The 22851-nt window shown below is 37.0% G+C and overlaps 1 long non-coding RNA gene across 1 annotated transcript; it reads left to right on the top strand.

Moving 5' to 3' along the window:
• Positions 1-3407: 3407 nt before the first annotated feature.
• LOC118633761 lies at positions 3408-14903 on the top strand. The gene is made up of 3 exons (XR_004960264.1): positions 3408-3513; positions 11227-11427; positions 14794-14903. It is a non-coding gene; the product is annotated as an uncharacterized LOC118633761 (long non-coding RNA).
• The last annotated feature ends 7948 nt before the right edge of the window (positions 14904-22851 follow it).

Raw genomic sequence — 22851 nt, 5'->3', positions numbered from 1 at the left:
CAGCGCGTCCGCGAGGGGCGCGCGCCTGGGGGCGGGGCTCCGCGGGGGCGGGGCCAGCGGGGCGCGCCGAGACCAGGATCCCGCGCGCCCGCGTCGTGTGGCGCTTCTGTGGCGACCTCCCCACGCTCTTGTGTGCGGCACGGGCAGAAACAGCCGTCCTGAAGACAGGAGCTCGGCTGTGAGTCCGAACCTGCGTGACCTTGGCCTGCGGCCCTCCCCGTCGCTGCTGCCCCGGGTCACATCTGGTTGTAAGAATCCGTTTTTTTCGGTGTCCCGGCGTGTGACCGGTCCTGTCCCAGGACTGCGTGTCCATTCCCTCCGCTGCCCCTTCTTTCGGCGGCGTGTGGGGTGCAGTGACGTCGTTTTCGTGACCGCTGCCTCGGCCCCCCATCAGACCCCACCCGGGACAGCTGGACGCGGAGGATGCGTTTGGTTTCTGGTGTTCTGTGAGCGTCTGGGAAAGTGGGAGGTCCTGGACCTTAGAGAACGGCCTGGGGCAGAGGGTATCTTTGAATTACTTTTGCAGAAAATATAAACCGATGCTTATAAGGTGACCTAGGGGGTAGGCGAAGATGACCGTAAAGAAAAGCTCCCAACACCAGCGTTACAGTCTCCCCTCCAGATTTCTGTAAGGTCACCTTTCTTTGCACAGTTCTTGACTTTGGGGAGATTAACTTAATTTAAAGAAAAAAAAATATTTTTTAATCCTGTCGATCCTGTGTACATCATGCATTTTTTAAAAACGTATCGTTGTTTTTCGGCTCAAATGGAAGCCAAATATTCCCAACAGTTGCAATGGTAAACTCTACCAAAAAAAAAAAAAAAAAGATCAAGGAATCAAGTTTTATTTATTCTACCGAATATGGATTAAATAGGACATTCAAAGAGGTTTAGCAGAATCCATGATGATTAAAAATCTGGCTTTGGGAGTTGGAGAAAGGGAAATAGACTGTCCTAGAAACTACGCCGGAATACTAAAGAAGGCAGGTAATGAAAATTATTCATGGTATATTTTTTCTCTTGAGATATCTAAAACATTTTAGTTACAAATTCAGAAGAATGCATTCTCTTTTTTTTTTTTGCATTTTATTTATTTATTTACTTACTTACTTATATTTTTTAACCACAGTTTACATTCAGTACCATGCTGCACCAGTTTCAGATGCACAGCAAAGTGGTGGGGAGAACCATGCACTGGACAGAGTGGTCCCCTGGCTGCCCCAAGCACCTTCCTGGCCCCATACTTCATCATCTCAACATTATTGACTATCAGAAGAATTCATTCTTAATGGCCTTGAATTTGTGGTCAAATAAATAAATGTAGATCAAAGATAAACTTGGCAAACTATACAACAAATTATACATTCACCCCAACTCTCCAGTTATACTTCTGACTAGTAGCCTTAACCTACTATTCAAGGCATTTGTTTCCTGAATTTCTTATCTTTGTGATAGTCTGTCATTTATTCTGTCTGTTTATGCTGCCACTCTGGCTTCAAGGTAACATGACCAAAACCCAATTATTCTGTAAAACTCTCATGCCCCAGACAAAATTATCTCACTTTCCTCTGGACTGCATACATGCTACCATCTTGTTCATATCATTTTACTTATACACTGTCTCTTCAATTAAATTGTAAGTAGTAGTGTGGGATTAAGAGCTTTTTCTTATACCAATTTAAATTTTCAGATTGTAGGCATCATAGTATGCAGTAAATGTTGTTGATAGTACTACTGATTAAAAAACACATATACAAGAATATGCAAATACTGTTGTCATTATTGTCCCCACAAAATGTCCACTTACACAACAAAATCTACCTAATAAAAGAAAGGGAAAATACTAAATTCTTATGGAATGAATGACAAATTATGATACTGTGGTTTTGGGAAAAACATAAAAGAGAAGCCCAAGAAAGACCTTTTAATAAAAAGATTGCACAGAGTTATGTATTGACCATGACATACTTCACTCTCTTTGAGGGGGATGCTTATCAGATTGCATGTACCTTGTAAACAACTTAGCCATATCATCTTAACCTACATTTCCATAGTTACAAGGCCCAAGTATTAAATAAATATCTGCAGGGAAGATGTTACTTTCTGAGCCTCTGCATCTAGGAAATAGCAAACAAGCCATACAGCTTGGTTGTCATGGTAGCAGCCTAAATCCCCATACCTCATTAATAGGTTCTTAGACAAATAAATCACATGGGAATGCATAGATCATAGAAGTCGTAGATTGAGATTTAACAAGTTCCTAGCTGAACAAAATAAACGATGAACCAAAGTTTTGACAGTATTCAATGTAGAGAAAGAGAATAAGGCTTCCTACCCTAAACACCAGCCTACACCATAACCTCCTACTGGTGAACAATGGATTATATTTGTGTTGATTTTGTACTTCCTAGCAACCAAAGCCTTATTTAGTGGATTTCTTATGCTTTTGGGCCAAAATTAAGAGCAAAATGTCTAAATTGTTAGGGCAATTTTTTCAGATGTCTTTTTTTTTTCTTTTTTGGTATATGCCCCTAGTGGGAACTGAACCAGGGACTCTCTGGTCCGCAGGCCGACGCTCCAACTGCTGAGCCAAATCAGCCAGGGCTCAGATGTCTTATCAGTACATTATTTTGCCTGATTATCAATACTTTGAAAATACTATATACCATTTTTTAAATCTGTTACTGTTCAATGCTATTATTATTTGTTTTTAAACATATGCCATTCCAGAAGCTAAAAAAGTGCCAAGAGAGTGATGTGGTTTCTAAATTCAGGATTTAAATTAGGTAGAATTTCAAAGAGTTTCAAATTGGTACCTTTTTCTAGAACAGGGCAAGAGAAATTAAGAAACACAGCCTTGACTGAGAAAGTAGGAAAAGAATCTCATATCTTTTTTTTTTTTTTATCCTCACCCAAAGACATTTTTTGATATTTTGTTCAGATAGAGTGGGAGGGAGAGAGAGAGAGAGATACATCAATGTGGAAGGGACATATTGAGTGGTTGCCACCCACACAACCCAACCAGGGCCGGGGACAAACTGCAACCGAGGTACGTGCCCTTAGGGGGAACCAAACGTGAGTCTCTCCAGACCGCAGGCCGACGCTCTAACTGCTGAGCCAAACCGGCCAGGGCCAGAATCTCATATCTTTAACAATAGAATTCTAACCTACCATCTCAAACTTGGCTGAGATTGTTATTAAGTTTCCTGAGGAAAGGTTTAATTAATAATTGGTGGAGGATTGGAGAAAGGAATGACTTCTGAAGGCAGTTTCAGTTTAACTTTCATTACTACTACTAATGTTGTTGTTGCTTTTATTACATTTAAAAGAATTCCAGGTATTATATCCTTTCTTTGTATTTCTCCAAACAGAAAAATTATTCAAGGAGATTAATATTTGAAGAATATCTTGCGAAATTTAATGTTTCAAAACTCACCCAACCAACAAGAGTATATCAAGTACCTAGTATTCTTGCTTAGCAAGAACCCCAACTTTGCAGCTGAACCAAAAAAGGTAAAGAAATCAACAATTATTCTGAGACACCAAAAAAGAAGTGAAAGAGTATCAAATGGAAAATGATATTTGTTTCACTGTTAAACTGTGTGATGCAAACTGTAAAGTAACAGGGAAATCACTGAGGGCTGGAATTACCTGGTACCTTCGAGAGGAAAAGACGGGGAGACTGGTTTAGCAGTAGTGGAGAATACATTAGAGGGCAAAGGGAAATAAGCCGGCACAAGTTTTTATAAACACAACATTACCAGTTGATCTAAAATATAATGCAAAAGCTAAAAAAGAGACTTGACTCTATTGTGTATTCTTTCCCTACTCAGTAAGGAAAAAAGTGGTAAAGGTGAAATAACATAGAAAGAGAACTGAAACTTGAGATAGGTGAGGAGATAGTAAGCAAACACCTATCTGTTTCAAGTAAGTTCATGTGTTCCAGGCACAAATTACATCCCACAGCTGTTTACAGGTAACCTAAGACCCATTGCTGATAACTTCAGAAAAACTGTAAAATATGAAAAAGATGATAGATTACCTGCTTTTAAAAATTGTTTAAAAGAGTATGCCAAGTGAAATAAGTCAGTCAGAGAAAGACAAGTATCACATGATCTCACTTATTTGTGGAATAGAATGAACAAAATAAGCTGATGAACAAAATAGATCCAGAGACGTGGAAGCAGGGAACAGACTGACCAACCTCAGAGGGAAGGGGTGGGGGATGGGGGGCAGGAAGAGACAAAGGAAAGAACTAATATGCATATATGCACAACCAGTGGACACAGACAACAGTGTGGGGAAGGTGGGAAGGGACAAGGAGGAGGGTGTCAGTGGGGGGAAAGGGAGGGACATCTGTAATACTTTCAACAATAAAGAAAAACAATTTAATTAAAAAGTTGTTTAAAAGATAGACACTAAAAACTTTAAAACAGAAAAGTAAAATTCCAGAGTACATAATTAAATATATTTTATGAAAAGTTATAAGAGAGTTTGGTGATCACTAAGACCCAAACCACCTAAAGGTAGGTCATATTATGTGTCTTTTTTTATTTTTTCTTTGAATTAAAATGAGAATTATAGAGTCATGATATAAATTAATTTCAGCAAACTATTTAATCCAGTCTTTCATAATATTTGTGGATGAGACTCTAAGAGCTTGATATAATTTTAATTAAACTCCAAAAGTTAGTTGGATAATTGTAGCCAAATTTTTGTTTATAATTTTTCATACATTATATCGGTGAGGTCATAATGATCATTCTGGTCAAATCAGAGGATAAAAACAACCTATATAGCATAGAAATTATGACTGAAGACTGAACTAGGAAACAAAATTATATTAATTTAAACTCTGAGCCAAAATCTAAAGTAAAATTTAACAGAAATATATGAAAATCTCTATGTGTGTTCAAATTGAAAAATAAAACTGCAGAAGTACAAAATAGGAGAGATTCTGGTTTAGCCATGTAAAAAGTGTCCAGAGGCTTCAGTGTCTGCCGAGATCAATGTGAGTTCATAATATACATAGGTAGCTTGTAGTGATACCTGTAACACTTTCATTTGAAAAACTGTCCACAACCACCTGCTCCTTCCTTTCATTTGGAGGATCCCTTTGCCAGTAATCCCCATAGAATAGCAGAGTAATGACCTCGGTCCACCCAAAGATGTGCGAATCCTGATCCCTGGAACCTGTGAATGTTACTTTACAAATTCAGTGGTTCTCAACCTTCCTAATGCTGCGACCCTTTAATACAGTTCCTCATGTGTGTGGGGGTATCTGCATGTGGGCGGACCCTGCTGGAGACAGATAGAGGAGCGGTGTCTCAGTTCCTAAGACCATTGGAAATATGTGTTTTCCGATGGTCATAGGCAACCCCTGTGAAAGGGTCGTTCGACCCCCAAAGGGGTAGCGACCCACAAGTTGAGAACTGCTACCTTACATGGAAAAAGAGGATCAAGTTTGCTAATCAGCGAACTTTAAAATAGGGAGATTATCCTCGATTATATAGGTGGGCCCAATGTAATTATAAGGGTTCCTAAAAGTAGAAGAGGGAGGCAGAAGAGGAAGAAGGATGTGATGTGAGAAGAAATCAACCCACCATTGCTGGCTATGATGGTGGAGGAAGGAACACAGGTGGCCTCAGACTCTAGAGAAAGTGAGGGAACATTGTCCCATAGAGCCTCCAGAGAGAAATGTGTCTTGGGCTTCCAACCTACTAAACCATATGATAATAAATTTGTGTTGTTTTAAGTCACTAAGATTGTGATCATTTGTTACAGCAGCAACAGAAAAAAAATACAGCTCTTACAACTTGTTTTCATTCTCTGCAATGCAGCCGTTTCTATTTAACATCCAAATGTCCTTCATTTTCTTTTCTCCCTGTAGGTAAGCCAGTAGAAAGTATAATGAACTGTTACTTACATGTTGTGAATTCAGAAGCTTAATAACTGATGAGACTGCATAATCAGATGCATAGTTAGCCTCTATAATCACTAGTTTTCTAATTTGTGACATAGGATAAAAAAATACCTACCTTCTTTGATTCTCTGGGTTTCTTCACAGAGTTTTTGAGATGAGGTGTGTGAAGTAAAAGCCAACTATTAGGGACACACTAATAAACACAGTTTATTCTTGTATTATTATTAACTATTTTATTAGTTTTTATAAAAACAACTGTAAACCTACTTTTGCCCCACCCTGTATGTCAGGTACTATCCTAGGCTTTGGGGATAAAATAATAAGACAGACATGGTACCAGCTGTTAAGGAGTTTCGACTGTAAGGAGGGCTATAGACAAAACGAGAAGCAACAATGGAATGTGGTCAGTAGCATCCTGGGAACCACAGTTAACTGGAGGGCATAAGTGATTCCTCTAATACAGACCTGAGAGGTCAAGGGATATTGTCCAGAGGAAGTCATACCTATACGAAGGTCTGAAGGCTAAGTAGGAGTTAGGTAAAGAGGAAGAAGAGAATATTCTGGTAGAATGCTGTTACCTTCAGGACTTCAGCCTCTTTCCCATTTATACCTCTCAACTGTCTCTAAAAACGTAAATAAATCCTGCTTGAAGGCTCATTCCAAAATAAAATTTGATGTTAACTCCCTGGTGTGAAATTTTCAAATGTTTCATATTTAATAAGCCCTGCATCTATAATACATTTTTATCTGATCCCACATTTTCTTAATCCAATGATCAAACAGTATTGTCTTAGACTACTTTATTTCCTGATCCAGTTAGAATATGGACCTCTCTTATTAACTAATCATAATATAAATAGCAAATGAAAAATAAACAAGTAAATGTTTTCTGTCTAGAGGATTTCATTCCTGTGGTAGCCTTCTTTTACCACTAGATGGCACTTGTATGCCTTAGAGACAAAAAATGCTGATTTAGTTTACCTTTCTGGAGACTAGTGAAACTAACCAAGAGGATCAGGACATTGAGAAGAAGGAACTCCCCAAACTAGAATTTATGTGATCCTGGTTCTTAAGTTTACCCTTAAAAATTAAACCCAACATTTTTCTTTCCTTTTGGACATATAAGACAGTAAGAAATTTAAAATTAAATTACCTTTACATACCTGCCCATCTTGTACAACAACCTCCCCACCCATGCTTTATTTTTCACTTCTTTTATTTTTACTTTCTAATAATACTGTCATTCTGACATCCTCACCTGGTAAACAGGACGACTTGTTGTTCCCTACTTTTGCCCTCAACCCTTCCGTCTACTTATTTAAGCTTTTGCTTTTCCTTCGACTTGGAGGAACCACTCCTTCTCTTCCGATGCTTACTCTCCATGTTACTTTTAGAAATCCAACTCTCAAGACACATTTCAACGTACATCTTTTCCATGAATTTTTTTCTATTGCTACCACAAGAAAATGCCTTCTCTTCCCTTTTCATTCTTTTAACGAGCTTAGTATTTTATTTAATAATAAATGTATCATGCATTATTGTAAATCTATATGCATCTAATTAGCACTTAAAGACTTTCTGCCTTATGATTATAAATGAACATTTCTTAATCTCTGTACTAAATAATGTTTGCCTCTGGAATGCGGAGACTGTCTTAGTCATCTTTATATTTCCTAAAATATTTAGCACAATATTATTTATTGAGTTAATTTGAATGGTGATGTCCAAAAGAGCTTTGCTAACACTCTAAAAAATGAGATGATATTCTTAGAGGCTTTTGAATAATTTGGATGAAATTAAATAGCAAAACCTATGGAACCAAAATCATCTTTCTACCTAGAAATGACAGTCATGGCATAAGACTTTCACCTCCAAGTTTATAGAAATTATTAATAGAATATACCTATTTTAAAGTATAAATCTGAACTCAAAATAGAAAAAGAAAACTTCAGATACCAGACATGAAGAAGAAATTCAAAGTCAAAGTAGTAAGGGCCAGGAATTGAGATTTTAACCCCACGTAAGATTTCAATGTGGCCCGAGAGCCATGTAATTAGGACCTGAAACTGGAATTAGGACCTGAAACTGGAATTCTTGCATAAATTGGAACTCAAAAGAGGTTTTTACTTGTTGAAAGCTAATGAAGTTGCCAATCTTCTACCCCGTCGTCTAGGTTTGGGTAGAGAGTAATGGTTCCCATGAAAAATGAAAGTCCATTTCTATGGAAATCCAATTTTACATTACTGCTGGGAAATAGAATCCCAACTCAGAAACAGAAAACTACCAAGCCCCTAGAGAAGCAAATGCAAAAATCCTCTATGAGAACATTTGCATAACTTAAGGCACAAGAGACCTGCACAGAATATACAGCTTTCACTGAAGGTGACCTCTCAAAATGTGCATACCACATAATGGAGCAATTCATCACAAAGAAGAGTCAGCAGATCGAGTGAATTGAAAAATACTTGTACTTAGTAACTTCAGTGACTAAAACAACCTGAAATGATTACAGAAGAATACAATGCTTAAAAATATAAAAGGAAGAATATGAAATAAAAATACAAGAACAAGATTAGAGGAAAAAAATATTTGACAAGGAATAGGACTTCATGTATTTCTTAATTTTTTAAACAAATATTTATTGAACATCCACAAAGTTCTAGCACTATTTTAGGTACTGGATATAAAATGGTGAAGACACAAATTCTTTACTATTATAGACCTTATATTCTATTGAAAAAGAAAATCCTCAACAGGTAGGTTAAACAGATAGACTAGAAACATCAAAAGAGATGATTATTAAATCAGAGAATAGATCTGAGGAAATTACCCATAGCACAGATGATTTTTGTAAGTAGAGAATATAAAAGCAAAATTGAGTGATGTGGAAGAGAGGATAAGAAGATTCAGCACACATCTAATAGAAGTTCCGAACAGAGAGAAGAGATAATGAAGGGGAGGCATTCTTCAAAGAGAAAATGGCAGAGAATTCCTCGGAAACAAAGAAGAACACAGGCCATGGAATGAATCCTCAACAGGATAAAATTTTGTAAGAAAATCCACATCTGGACACTTCTAGTTAAAATTGAAGAGAGCCAAAGACAAGGGGAAAACCATAATAGCAAAGCAGAAGGAGAAGAAAAAGTTAGTGAGCCAGACAAACACAGAATTTGGACTGGATTGGTTCCCTGTAATAGACACTCAAATGGAAGGAAGAAATAAGTGTGAAAGGAAAAGTAAACAAATAATGGTGCAATCATGAGTCATATACAAATACAAATGAACATATGTCAAAGATTTTAACTCAATAGTGGAGGGATCAGTAAGATGTTACAACTGCTTCAAAAGAGAATTCAAACAATACACACACAGATACACAATCAGAAATGTTGAAGTAAATTGACTCATGAATGCAAAATTGGTCAATATCCACAGAGCAATGATCATTTGTATATTCCTCTGGACAAAAATCATTTGCATTTCTGTAGATGAGAATCATCTGCATTATCATAACTTTTCTGTAATTTACAGAATTGCAAAACAATTTGAAGACAACAAGAGGCCCTGGGCCCTAAAATCACAGCTACATTAGGGAATCTAAAACCACTTGCCAGTTTAAAAACAAGCATGATTATATTTAAGCAAATTTATACCTTGTGCTGCTTTATGGGGAATGTTAAAATTTTATTTATATCTAGTTTGTTTATACAATATCACAACTTATAATGATATGGGAGTTCCAGAAACATTATATGTCAACCCCTCCATCACAAGAATACTGGCTATATATAGCCTAAAGGACTTTTTGTAGGATTAGGGGCAATAAAGTGGCTTTCTTTTTTCTTTTTTTTATCCTCACCTGAGGACATTTTTTTCCACTTTTTTGTTCAGATAGAGTGGGAGGGAGAGAGAGGAAGAGAGAGAGAGAGAAACATCGACGTGAAAGGGACACATCGAGTGGCTGCCACCCGCACGACCAACCAGGGCCGGGGACAAACTGCAACCGAGGTACATGCCCTTAGCGGGAACTGAACCTGGGTCTCTCTAGACTGCAGGCCAACGCTCTAACCGCTGAGCCAAACCGGCCAGGGCTAAAGTGGCTTTCTAAATGTAGATTCAAATCACAGTTCCGGCACATAATGGTTGTTTGATCTTGGGGAAATAAATTAAAATCTCTCAGTCTCAGCTTTTTCATCTGTTAAATGGAAATAATAGTAACTATTTCATATACTTATTATGATAATCAATTATATAATACTAGTGACACACGGAGCATACAGCCTGTCACAGAGTAATCCCACAATATGGTTGTTATTTTTCTTTTAGATCAAGTCCTGATAACTTCTCATTTGTCTAAGACACACATGTTTTGAGCAGTCTTGATAAAGCTGTGAGTTACTATTTTATGGCATGTTTGTACATTATTACAGAAAGTTTTCTGGGGGAATCCCAATGCACTTAATTCGCTAGCTCCTAGCTGAAGTGTAGTGATGTGGAATTGCTGCGGCTTCCCTCACGTACCTGTCAGCGGTACCTGTCAACAGAAAGCGGAAACACCGCGTGATTTTCAATAAGTGTCAAAAAGTTCTGTGACTTAGATGAAACTCTTCTAAAAGTCTATCTTGAAACTATGTGAATAGTATTTTCCAGCATGAATTCAATTGTATTAGATCCTAATACAAGGAAACATCATTTTTTCTATAAGACTATTAAAAAACTGGCATTTTCCACACTACAAAGGGCACAGAAGAATTAAATTTGAACCTAATTTCATTCCAAGTAAATTATACATACCTAATTACATATTTTTCTGTTCAATTGAAGGAGCATTAGACATTTGAAAAATTAGACTCGCTATACCTGGACTGCTGAATTGAACAAAACAAGCAGTGCTGAAATGCCTTTTTTTAGAACCACAAAAGTTTTGTTTTTCTGAAATAATATTTTTCTATATGAAGAACTGGCATTTTTACTCCATACCCTACCCACTCATCATTCTGCTCAAATTATCATTCCAATTCCTCAGCTCAGTGGTTTTGTTGGTTTTTTTTTTTTTTTCTATTTATGGCGATTGGAAACCAACATAGATGCTATAAAAAAACCTTAGGATGCAAACTCAAAGCCCATAAGAACAGTTTTCCGGTCTAAGGGCATTTCTGGCTGAGTTTTCTATAAAACAAATGTCCATTGAGATTAACTTTAGAAATATCCTTTGTTTGACATCAGATTGTTCTCTTTTGTCACTTGCTCAACCCAGGTGAATTTCATTTTCTCTTTTCTTTCTTCGATTATCAACTCCGCAGGCACTTGCACGGAAACCCAGGCAGCTGTCAGAGGACAGAACCGCCCTTGAAATGCTGAAATGGGGAAAACAGCTTGAGAATGTTGTGAGGCAAGACAGACTGACGTGAACGATATTTTCATTTCCACTCACTTGGTGCCAAGTCAGGGCAAAGTTAGAAAAACAGTGCATGATGTGTGTAAAGTAATACTGAATGGAACAGGTGAGTGCAGAATGGAGTGAGAATGGAAAAGTGAGTCAGACGTCAAGTCACAACACTGTGACTTTATCCTTACAATACTTGTCAGTGGCAATAATGGGCAAATTTCTATTCCCGTTTAATACTAAATTAATTGATGCTGTAAGTATGTGCATTCTCTACAGAGCACAGTATAATCTTAGTGTAAAAGTAGACGGGAAAGTGGAATTTAGTTCTTAACTCCATTATGTTTCTTAAGTCACTGATTGCTGCTGCAAGCTAAAGGAGAGAAAGTTGCTGTACACAAACACAACAATTTAGGGTGCATATTGGGGGGAAGAGAGTGATCTGCTAGTAAGGCTTTAAAAAGTTACTGGGGAAGAGTATACTTTGTCTCTATAGCAGTTTTTCTTTATTACTGTTTTCTAACAAAAATAGCATCATTTTTGCAAAATAGGTGAGGGCTTTAAATTGAAAAGAACCTATATCACAGGTCTTTGAGTATGGATCCTATTACTAAATGGCCCTAAAACCACCTCAGGTTCTTAGTTCTTACTGTTTCCTTCCTATACATATAAAAAAGGAGACAATAAAATGAAGGAAAGTTTAAAATATTTTTTCTTAGGTGTTTGTTTGCTTTGTTTTGGGATTCTTGAATGGACATTGTTATCTCTCTGAAATATTATGGACACTGGAAATTTCAAAATATAGTTGTACATTCATGAAGCAATGCCATGGAAGCTAAGTCTAATTGATTAAATAAAACTTTAAAAGACTGAGCTTTAAAAAAGTTTAAGAGAATAGACGATGATAGCTAGCTAGCTAGCTTTACCCGAGGAAATTTTTTCCACTGATTTTTTTTTGAGAGAGAGTAGAAGGGAGAAAGAGAGAGAGAGAGAGAGAGAGAGAGAAAGAGAGAGAGAGAGACATTGATATGAGAGAGACACATCAATTGGTTGCCTCCTGCATGCGCCCTGACAGGGACCAGGGACAGAATCTACAACCCAGGTATGTGCCTTTGACAGGGAATCAAACCCTCAACCCTTCAGTGTGAGGGCTGATGCTCTAACCACTGAAAACACTGGCCAGGGCCAAAAACGTGTTTTAAAATGCTGGTAAAGGTACAGAGCAATAGGGCTCCTCCCTTATATACTGCTGGAGTGGTATATATCAGTAACACCTTTCTGGAATATAACTTATCAGTATGCACCAATAACTTTAAAAATGTTTGTATTAGTCTGCTCAGGCTGCCATAACAAAAATACCATAGACTAGGAGACTTAAACAACAGAAATTTATTTCTCACAATTCTGGGGCTGAAAGTCCAAGACCAAAGCACCAGAGAGTCTGTTTCTCCTGGGAACTCTCTTCCTAGCTTAGAGAATTCTGCCATCTCTCCCTGTGCTCACATAGTAGAGAGAGATTTATCTCATTTTCTTTTCTTGTAAGGCCAAAGTCCCATGGAATTACACCCCACCCTTACAACCTCATTTAACCTCAATTACCTCTTCATGTCTTTATCTCCAGATACAGTTACATTGGGGGTAAAAGCTTCAAATTTTGAATTTTAGGGGAACATAATTCAGTTCATAGCAATGTTCATCCCCTTTGACCTAGTAATTCAACTTCTAGAAACTTATTCTGTGTGTGGTATAGGTAGGGGTGCAGTGTAGGGAGAGATAAAGTAGGGAATGTAGCTTAAAAATATTTATTTTTTCAGACTATATTTTATATTGCAAAGTATATTATTTTAAATTTTGGACCAAGAAAACAAACACAATGTTCAAAAATATTAATAGTTGAGAGTGTTGTGGTACAACATAGGACAGAATATTAAATAATCAGTAAACAGGCCTTTTTTTAAAGTTTCTCTAACCATGGGAAAATGCTTCTGTTATATTTTAAAATTTAGGATGAAAAATTTGTTATGTACTATGATATCAACTATGTAAAACAGATGTATAGATGCAGAGAAAAATCATTAAGGGATATGTAACAAAATACTAACAGTGATTATATCTGGGTAGCAGATTAGGCTTTTTTTTTCAAATTTTCTTCAATAAGCATATATAACATAAAAAATTTTTTTGAAGTAAACAAGTATGTAAACGCAGAGTAAAACAAAGGAGAGTTGAATGTGTGTTATATAGGAAACCTATCAACGATCTTAATAAGAGTAATTAAATAATTTTATAACAAAATCTCATGCAAATAACTTAGAACTTTATTTGTTTATTTTTAGCTCAGTCCTTTTCTATAAACCCAAAAGGGGCACTACATCCTTATTCTACTCATGTTTACATGTTGGAGGTAGGAAAATAAGTAGAACTGCTTCTATATCTGATTGATTTCCCAATATTGGGCTATTTAAATTACAACCTGTAAATCTGATTTATGTTTCTGGCTGCTGAGGCTGCTGAACACACAATCAGCCATTTTTGTTTTGCATTGAATAATGCTTTGCCTTGTTTGCAACATAGGGATCCTCAGATTTTCTCAACACAGTTAAATTTCAGGCTTCGGTGGAGATAAAAATGAACCTGATCTTACTCTGCTGAAGAAAGCTCTTTCCCGCTCCCTCTCCTTAAGTTTGATGGGATCCCTACTGAAAATAAACTTTCATTAGTATCACAGAAAAATGTAGTCTATACTTAAACATGATTTTTGTTCTTGTGGATGGGTTTCCCTTTCATCTTACACCCATTCTCTTAATCTCCTGAGTCTTTCTATAGGAACATATTCAGAAAATAATTTATTAGCATTGACATGTATAAGTGATATATGCAACTGCCTCATAATTATTTGAACTTTCAAGCTTATATGTAATAAGTAGTCTTGCTACTTTGTTACTTTGTTGTGAATCTTCTAGGCACCCCAAAGGTATGTTGGCTTATTTGTAAATAAGTACATATATTACAGGGAGCAGACACGAGAGCGCCCAAAACTCAGTGTTTGTAGTTATAATTTATTTTTCTGAATGCTTATTCTCTATATACTTACCATTTTGCCTGCGGGCTGAAAATTTAATCTAATACATGTCAAATAAAGTCAACAACTTCAGGAGTTTATCACTGAATTCAGAGCCACCCAAATCCAAAACCTCAGAGCTGTCTTTAATCCTTGTGTCTATCATTTTTCAGCTCCCATTTCCCTCTCGAGCCTTGGACTGATATTAAAATGAGTTAATTAATGGCTAAGTACTATATACTTTGGGTTTTTATTTTTACTATAGAGATGCTACAGCGTTGGGTCATATTAACCCATATAACCATTTTTTTTTGTTTGCCACTTTAAGAACATGTAAGAGATGGTGTGTGTTAGTCTGATTAGACTGCTGTACAAAAATACCATACCTCAGTGACTTAAACAAAAAACTTTTATTTCTCACAGTTCTGGAGGCAGGGAAGTCCAAGATCAAGGGCCAGACAGATTTGGTGTCCGGTGAGAACCCACTTCCTGGTTCACAGATGGCCATTTTCTCCTTGTATCCTCACCTGACAGAAAGGGTAAGAGCTCTCTCTGGGGCTTCTTTTATTTATTTATTTTTTAACTTTATTTTTATTGTTGACACTATTATAGATGTTCCTATTTCCCACCTCTGCCCACCTCCACCAGTCCTCATCCCGCCTTTCCCTCTCGCCATCACCACTCTATTGTCTGTGTCTGTGTGTCATGCATATGTGTTCTCTGGCTAATCCCTTTGCCTCATTTCATCCAGTCCCCTCCAACCTCCTCCCCTCTGACAGTTGTCAGTCTGTTCCATGTATCCAATCCTCTGTTTCTATTTTGTTCATTAGATTCCACATATAAATGAGGTCATATGGTATTTGTCTTTCTCTGACTGACTCATTTTACATAGCATAATAACCTCCAGGTCCATCCATGCTGTTGCAAAAGGTAAGACTTCCTTCTTTTTAATGGCTTCATAGTATTCCATTATATGAATGTACCAAAGCTTTTTAATCCACTTATTTACTTATGGACATTTGGGCTGTTTCCAGATCTTGGCTATTGTCTAAGTAAAGCTACAGTGAACATAAGGGTGCATATATTCTTTCAAATTAGTGTTTCAGGATTCTTAGGATATATTCCCAGAAGTGGGATTGCTGGGTCAAAAGGCAGTTCCGTTTTGATTTTGAAGAAACTCCATACTGTTTTCCACAGTGGCAGCACCGGCTGCACTCCCACCAACAGTGCACAAGGGTTCCCTTTTCTCCACATCCTTGCCAGCACTTGTTGTTTGTTGATTATTGATGATACCTATTCTGGCAGGTGTGAGATGATATCTTATTGTAGTTTTAATTTGCATCTTTCTGATGATTAGTGATGTTGAGCATTTTTTCATATGTTTGTTGGCCATCTGTATGTCCTCCTTGGAGTAGTGTCTATTTAGGTCCTTTGCCCATTTTTAAATTGGATTGTTTGTCTTCCTGGTTTTGAGTTGTGTAAGTTCTTTATATATTTTGGAAATTAACCCCTGCCTTTATGGTCCATTAATATTTAACAAAGGCGGCAAGAGCATACAGTGGAGTAAAGACAGTCTCTTCAATAAATGGTGTTAGGAAAATTGGACAGGTATATGCAAAAAAGAAACTAGACCACCAGCTTTTACCATACACAAGAATAAACTCAAAATGGATAAAAAACTTAAAATGTAAGTCACGAAACCATAAAAATCCTAAAAAAACATAGGCAGTAAAATCTCAGACATTTTTTCTAAAAATATATTTGTATTGATTTTAAAGAGAGAGGAAGGAAGAAGGAGAGATAGAAACATAGATGAGAGAGAGACATCATCCATCAGCTGCCTCCTGCACACCTCCCACCAGGGACAGAGCCTGCAGCCCAGGCATGTGCCCTGACCAAGAATTGAACTGGTGACCTCCTGGTGCATGGAATGACACTCAACCGACTGAGCCACACCAACCGGGCTCGTAGCACTATTTTTGCAGATATATCTCCTAGGGCAAGGGAAACAAAGGAAGAAATAACAAATGGGACTACATCAAACTAAAAAGCTTTTACCCGGCAAAAGAAACCATCAACAAAATGAAAAGGGAACCTACTGTATGGGAGAACATATTTGCCAGTGATATATCTGGGGTCTCTCTTATAAGGGTACTATCCTATTCGTGAGGGCTCTACCCTCATGACCTAATCACCTCCAGAAGGCCCCCACCTCTTGATACCATCACACTGGGGATACGATTTCAGTGTATGAATAAGGGGAATACAAACATTTAGTCCATAACTGACCCGTCCCGCAGGTCAAGCAATGAGGACTCTAGAGGGGGAGTGAGGATGAGGAGGGACAAGAGACACGAGAAATGGAGACAAGACAGGGTTCTGATCAAGTCTCGTTTATTCAGGGAGAGTTCACACAAGATATAGGGGAAAAACAGGTGAAACAGTTAATGAGTTTCCCACCTGAAGCAAATTCCAGGTGGAACAAATGATAAGCAAAGAATGGCTAGCAGAGTAAACCATTATCTAGAGGAATGCAGACACTGCATGCAGAGAGACCCCGCCCTGGGGCCGGAGACGGCAGAGCAGACTGCAACAGAATGGATGCCATGCAAAAGTCTCCCACACATAACAATGCAGAAAGCTGTGTCATGTATATATTCATGAGTGATGCTAGTCTGCTCAAAATTACTTGTGTGAAATAGTTCTCAATTATCCACTCCCAGCTTTTCTCTGTGAAGTAGAAGTTAGTCACTTTCATTAAAAGTTATAAACAAGAGGTTGAAACTATACCTAGAGTAATAGGAATAGAGAAATACAACTGCACTTTCATTTTTCAAGGAAAAATAGTTTTGTTCCAAAGCAACACTCTTTAGGCTGTTTGGTCTCTGGGCGACTTTACACTTTTAGGATGTATTGCATACACCAAAGAGCTTCTGTCTCTGTGAGTTATAGCTATCTATACTTACTGTATTGGAAATTGAAAAGTTATTTATTTATTGATTTAGTTGAAGATAGCAATGATGAACATATTGCATACTAACATTAATATCGTCCTAGTATTATTATTGTATTAGTATTATTTTGACATCACAGAGGCCCTAAGAGAGAACTACTTTTGTAAAAAGTCAGTTCATTCCAGAATATGAAAGAGTATAATTAAAAACAAAACTCTGGCCCTGGCCAGTTTTGCTCAATGATTAGAGCATCGGCCTGCGGTCCAGAGAGACCCGGGTTTGGTTCCTGCTAAGGGCATGTGCCTCGGTTGCAGTTTGTCCCCCACCCTAGTTGGGGTTGTGTGGGTGGCAGCCAGTCGATGTTTCTCTCTCTCTCTTCCTCCCTCTCTCTTACTCTATCTGAAGATGAAAGCAAAAAAAAAAAGTCCTTGGGTGAGGATAAAAAAAACACACAACAACAACAACAAAAAACTCTGAAAGTGAATTTATTTACTTTGATTTCTAATATTTGAGACTCGATAAATGCTATGAAATGTTAATAATTATAACCAAATTTTCTCAAGTCTGATGAGCTTGCTTCCTTGGTTTACTGATTAGTGCTTTACCTATAATATCATAGTTTGTTTACGTCATGTTTAATCTGCCTATGTAGCACAGAGTCTGTGTCTCACCAGAATAATTTTTTGGGGCTTTATATTGACATTATTATACCCTTGATTATTTAAGAAAAGAAAGACAAAGGTTCTCACTTATGAAAGACCTAAAGTTATATATAGTAATCTTAGTATTCTGTGTTTGTTTATATATTTATTTTTTAAATAACAATAGAAATTCATTTCTCACAGTTCTGGATACTTGAATCTGAAGTCTCACATCAAAGTACTGGCAGATTGTGTGTACTGGTTCATAGACAGCCATTTTTTTCTATGCTTATTTTTAAATGTTATATTGTCACTTCTATTAAATAGTTTCTCAGGCACCCATTATCCTGTCTTAATCAAGTCCCTAAATTTCCTTTGAAAACATTTTAAATTACCTTCGTACAACTCAACATGAAATATTTTTAAAAATTAAATTTTAGTATATCTTTTATACAAAAACTAACTTTGAGATTTCCTGGAAGGAAATCTTGGTAAAGCCCAAAGATTTATTCTTTTAATTTGTAAAAAAGGAGATGCTAGAAATAATAAGATTAAATTTGCCTGATGTGTCATGATAGTAAGAGTTGCACAGGAATTTGTCAAATTAAAATGTGCATACAGACTGGCCTAGGTTTAATATGTATAAGAAAACGTTACTGATATGAATATTTTGGAAATCAAATGCTTTACTAAAAGTCCCTGAAGATTTGTTAATGCCATCACTGACCATAATGTTTTACACTCAGTTGAACAGAGACCATCAAAATTCTTATGAAGTAGTTATTCAATGTTCTGTGATAGAGAAATTCATTCTATTCTGATTTTAATGGTTATAGTAATAAATTAGTATGATGATGGCTTAGACCAAACTGATGTGAAGGTGGTGAGAATAATCAGTTTCTGGGTAAATGTTGCAGGTAGAGCCTATAGATTTATTCAAGTGTTGGATATGGATTAGTGAGCAAAAGAGAGTAGTGCTTAAGCAGGTAGTGAAACTGAGATGCCATTGATGAGATGGGGAATGCCATAGGAGCGGTTGGTTTGGGAGGACTACAAAGGATTTAATACTGAATATTAAGTTATTAATAATAAATAAAAAGGCCATGACATTGCCTGGCTGGTGTGGCTCAGTGGATTGAGCGTCGTCCCATGCACCAAGAAGTTGCTGGTTCAATTCCCAGTCAGGGCACATGCCCGGGTTTTGAGCTCAATCCCCAGTAGGGAGCATGCAGAAGGCAGTTGATTAATGTTCCTCTCTCTCTCTTTTTCTCCCCCTTCCTCTCTCTAAATTAAAAAAAAAGGCAGTGACATTAATACAAATAAAATAAAGTGTATAACAAAAACATAATACATTTTTATGTGTAATAATGTTCTATAAAATATAAATATTTAAAAATATTATGAATAAAATAACAGTAAAATTGTAATAAACAAAATAAAGAATAAACTATTAATAATCATATTATTAATTTTTATTAATAAATATTTACATTGTAGGTGTTAAGTAGGAATCTAAAATTCAGGGCACAGACCCAGGTAGGAGATATAAATTTAGATCTTATCAAATCATTATAGCCACGAGACTGGATGAGAACACCTGGGGAGAGAGTGTAAATAGAGAAGAGTAAAGGTTCATACATGTTGTCATAAATGGAGGGATTTCCTTCTTTTTTATGGCTGAATAATAAACCATTGCGTATATACGTTATGTAGATATAGATATCGATATAGATCACATTTTCTTTATTCATTCATCCATGGACACAGGTTGTTTCCATATCTTAGCAGATGTAAATAACGTTGCAATGAACATGGGGGTGCAGATCATCTCTTTGAGATAATGATTTCATTTCCTTCAGATATATACCCAGAAGAGTAATTGCTGGATCATGTGGTATTTCTATTTTAATTTTGTGAGGAACTGTCACTGTTTTCCACAGTGGCTGCATCGATCAACAGTCGCATCAGTAGTGCACAGGTGTCCCTTTTCTCCACATCTTCACCAGCACTTGCTATCTTTTGTCCTTTTTATAATAAAGCTAGGGGAAAATTGTGTTAAAAAATTTAAAGATCCAAGGATTTCAGTGCTGTAACCTAGAAGGCCTGATTTTTCACAAAGATGGATTTCAGTTTGTGAATTCATGAGAAGTAGAACATAGGAGTGTAGAGAGCAAGATTCGCGTCACCTGGGGTGACTTTTAACTTCTGCCACAAGCTCTTGCCTATTCTCTTCCTCAGTCTCAACTTCCTTACTATGTTTTAGCACCAGATGGATTCCAACATGACCTTAGTATTATGGGGTTTATTTTGTGTGTTATGTATTTTATGATGCTTACTATGTTCTAGACTCTGCCCTAAGCATATAACAAGTATTAACTCGTTTAATCTTCATATACCTTATAGGAGGCAAGGAGTACTATTATCCTCATTTCACAAAAAAGGAAACTAAGGAACAGGACAGTTTAGTAACTCACCCCCCAAGTTCTCGCACCTACTAAAAGGCAAATTTAAATCTAGAAGGAGGTACCTCCTTTTCAATTACTGCAACAACAATGTAGAAAAACTTTGGGACAATAGGAAGTGCCATGATCTTTACTAACCATACACGGGATTAGAATTTAGGAGGCCTGTTTTGTTGTTGTTAATCCTCACCTGAGGATATTTTTCCATTGATGGTTTAAAAAAATTTTTTTTCCCTTTATTTTAGAGAGAGAGAAAGGGAGAGGGAGAGAGATAGAAACATCGATGAGAGAGAATATCAATTGGCTGCCTCCTGCATGCTCCCCACTGGGGATTTGGCCCACAACTTGGGCATGTGCCTTGACCGGGAATCAAACCGGCAACCTCTTGGTGCAGGGTCGATGCTCAACCACTGAGCCACACCAGCCAGGCTCCATTGATTTTTTAGATAGAGTCAAAGGGAGGGAGGGAGAGAGGAGACATTGATATGAGAGAGACCTATCAATTGGTTGCCTCCTGTACAACCCGACCTGGGCTGGACGTCGAACTTGCCTGGTTTGCAATTTTAATGATAGTTTTTCTATAGAATCTAAGTTTTCAATGTAACTTCAAATTGTAGTATCTAAAATTCAATGTAGCATCTGTGATACTTTCAAGAATAAAAGAAAGAAAGAAAGCCCCCCACCCCCAGTAAAATAGGATAGAATAAAATTCAATGTAGTACTGGAAGGAAGATCAATCAAAATTACAAATACAGCTAAGTCCTCATTTATTTATTTATTTATTTATTTAATCCTCACACGAGGACATTTTTTCCATTTTTTGATCAGATAGAGTGGGAGGAAGAGAGAGAGAGAGAGAAACATTATTGTGAAAGGGACACATCGAGTGGCTGCTGCCCGCACGACCCAACCAGGGCCGGGGACAAACTGCAACTGAGGTACGTGCCCTTAGCGGGAACCGAACCCGGGTCTCTGGACCGCAGGCCGACGCTCTAACCACTGAGCAAAACAAGCCAGGGCTAAGTCCTCATTTAATGCCATCAGTAGGTTCTTAGAACTTCAGTGAAATGACATTTAATGAAATAAAATTTAATACAGTTTTACCATAGGCGAATTGAAATAAACAAGAATTAAGTTCCTACAGCATCTCATCGACATTATAATGAAACAACTTTGAATGAAACTGTTATTCGAGGACCTACTGTACAGTGAAAAAATTTCACAGCAGTCCTTCTTACTTTTTAAATTTTTCCAAATGCAAGATGTACCTGGAAAGAAAATCTCATTGTTTGAAAAGCCTTTGCTCTTGTCAGCACGAGTAATTTTCTAAAAATTGCTTAAAGCCAAGCACGTAGTAGCACAGGACAGGCAATCTCTGTTCCAAAAAGAGATTGCAATACTCCTTCTCCTTGCTCACCAGATGTGCGTAAACCTTCAGGTCCATGTAACAGTGAAACATTCTCCAAGTCTACTGCTGCCTGATCAATTGCTACTTTGATCAAAGAAGAAATGGTTTCTCAAAGTCAAAGTAAATGGTTGTGGAGTTAACAGGTCAGAGGACATAGATTGGACGAGTCCAAAGAACAGAGCTGTATGTCGCTCCATCACTAGAGCCTTTGCTCATTCCCCTCAACAGTACCTTGTAGTATCTGTTTACTTATTGTTATTTTTGTACTGCCAATCTGAATAAGCAGATTAGTGAGTTTCCAGGACTTTCCCACTTGCTAAAATAAAGTATGTTAAATGAAGCTGTGTTAATTACCTATATTGGCATTTCAGTAGCCTGAGTAGCTAAGAAAAAACAACTCTAACAAATTGATTTGTTTTCATATATATGAATCAAATCTTGACTTGATTTTTAATTTAAATATTATAAGCGCTCAGGTTAGCTATCTTTGGGATTAAATGTCAGGCACATCTTTAATTTACTATATCAGCGTTATAGTCTGTAATTGAAGTAATCTCTTTGTTAATGTATCCTTAAGGCAAGGGAATACTTTGATTTAATTAAAAGGAGAGTGGCACTTGGTAAGTATGTCTTTTCAGAGAATGTCTCCTTGCAGATATATTGAATCAAACAATAATCCATTTAGTGAAAACGTGCAGGTAGAGAACCTATTTGAAATTCTAAAATGAATATACCATTTGTATAATTAAGCAATGTGAGTTTGTCACATTTTCCCTGCTGGGAGAAAGTAAGTTTTCTGAAACTGACAACACAGCCTATGATCTTAGAGAATTTTCCCAACTGATGTTGGCTTTGGTTCATCTGTATCTTAGAGGGGTCATTCATTAAGTGTAATGTACAGGGGTGGGCAAAAGTAGGTTAATAGTAGTGATAAATAATGTAATAACTAATAAATAAAAAATCTAAGAATAAACTCACATACTCACAACTATAAACTTACTTTTGCCCACCCCTGT

Source organism: Molossus molossus, unplaced genomic scaffold, assembly GCF_014108415.1.
Source record: "Molossus molossus isolate mMolMol1 unplaced genomic scaffold, mMolMol1.p scaffold_m16_p_19, whole genome shotgun sequence".
In the NCBI taxonomy this organism is placed as follows: Eukaryota; Metazoa; Chordata; class Mammalia; order Chiroptera; family Molossidae; genus Molossus; species Molossus molossus.
The sequence above is the reverse complement of the archived record's forward strand: the minus strand, read 5'-3'. Positions and strand labels throughout refer to the sequence as shown.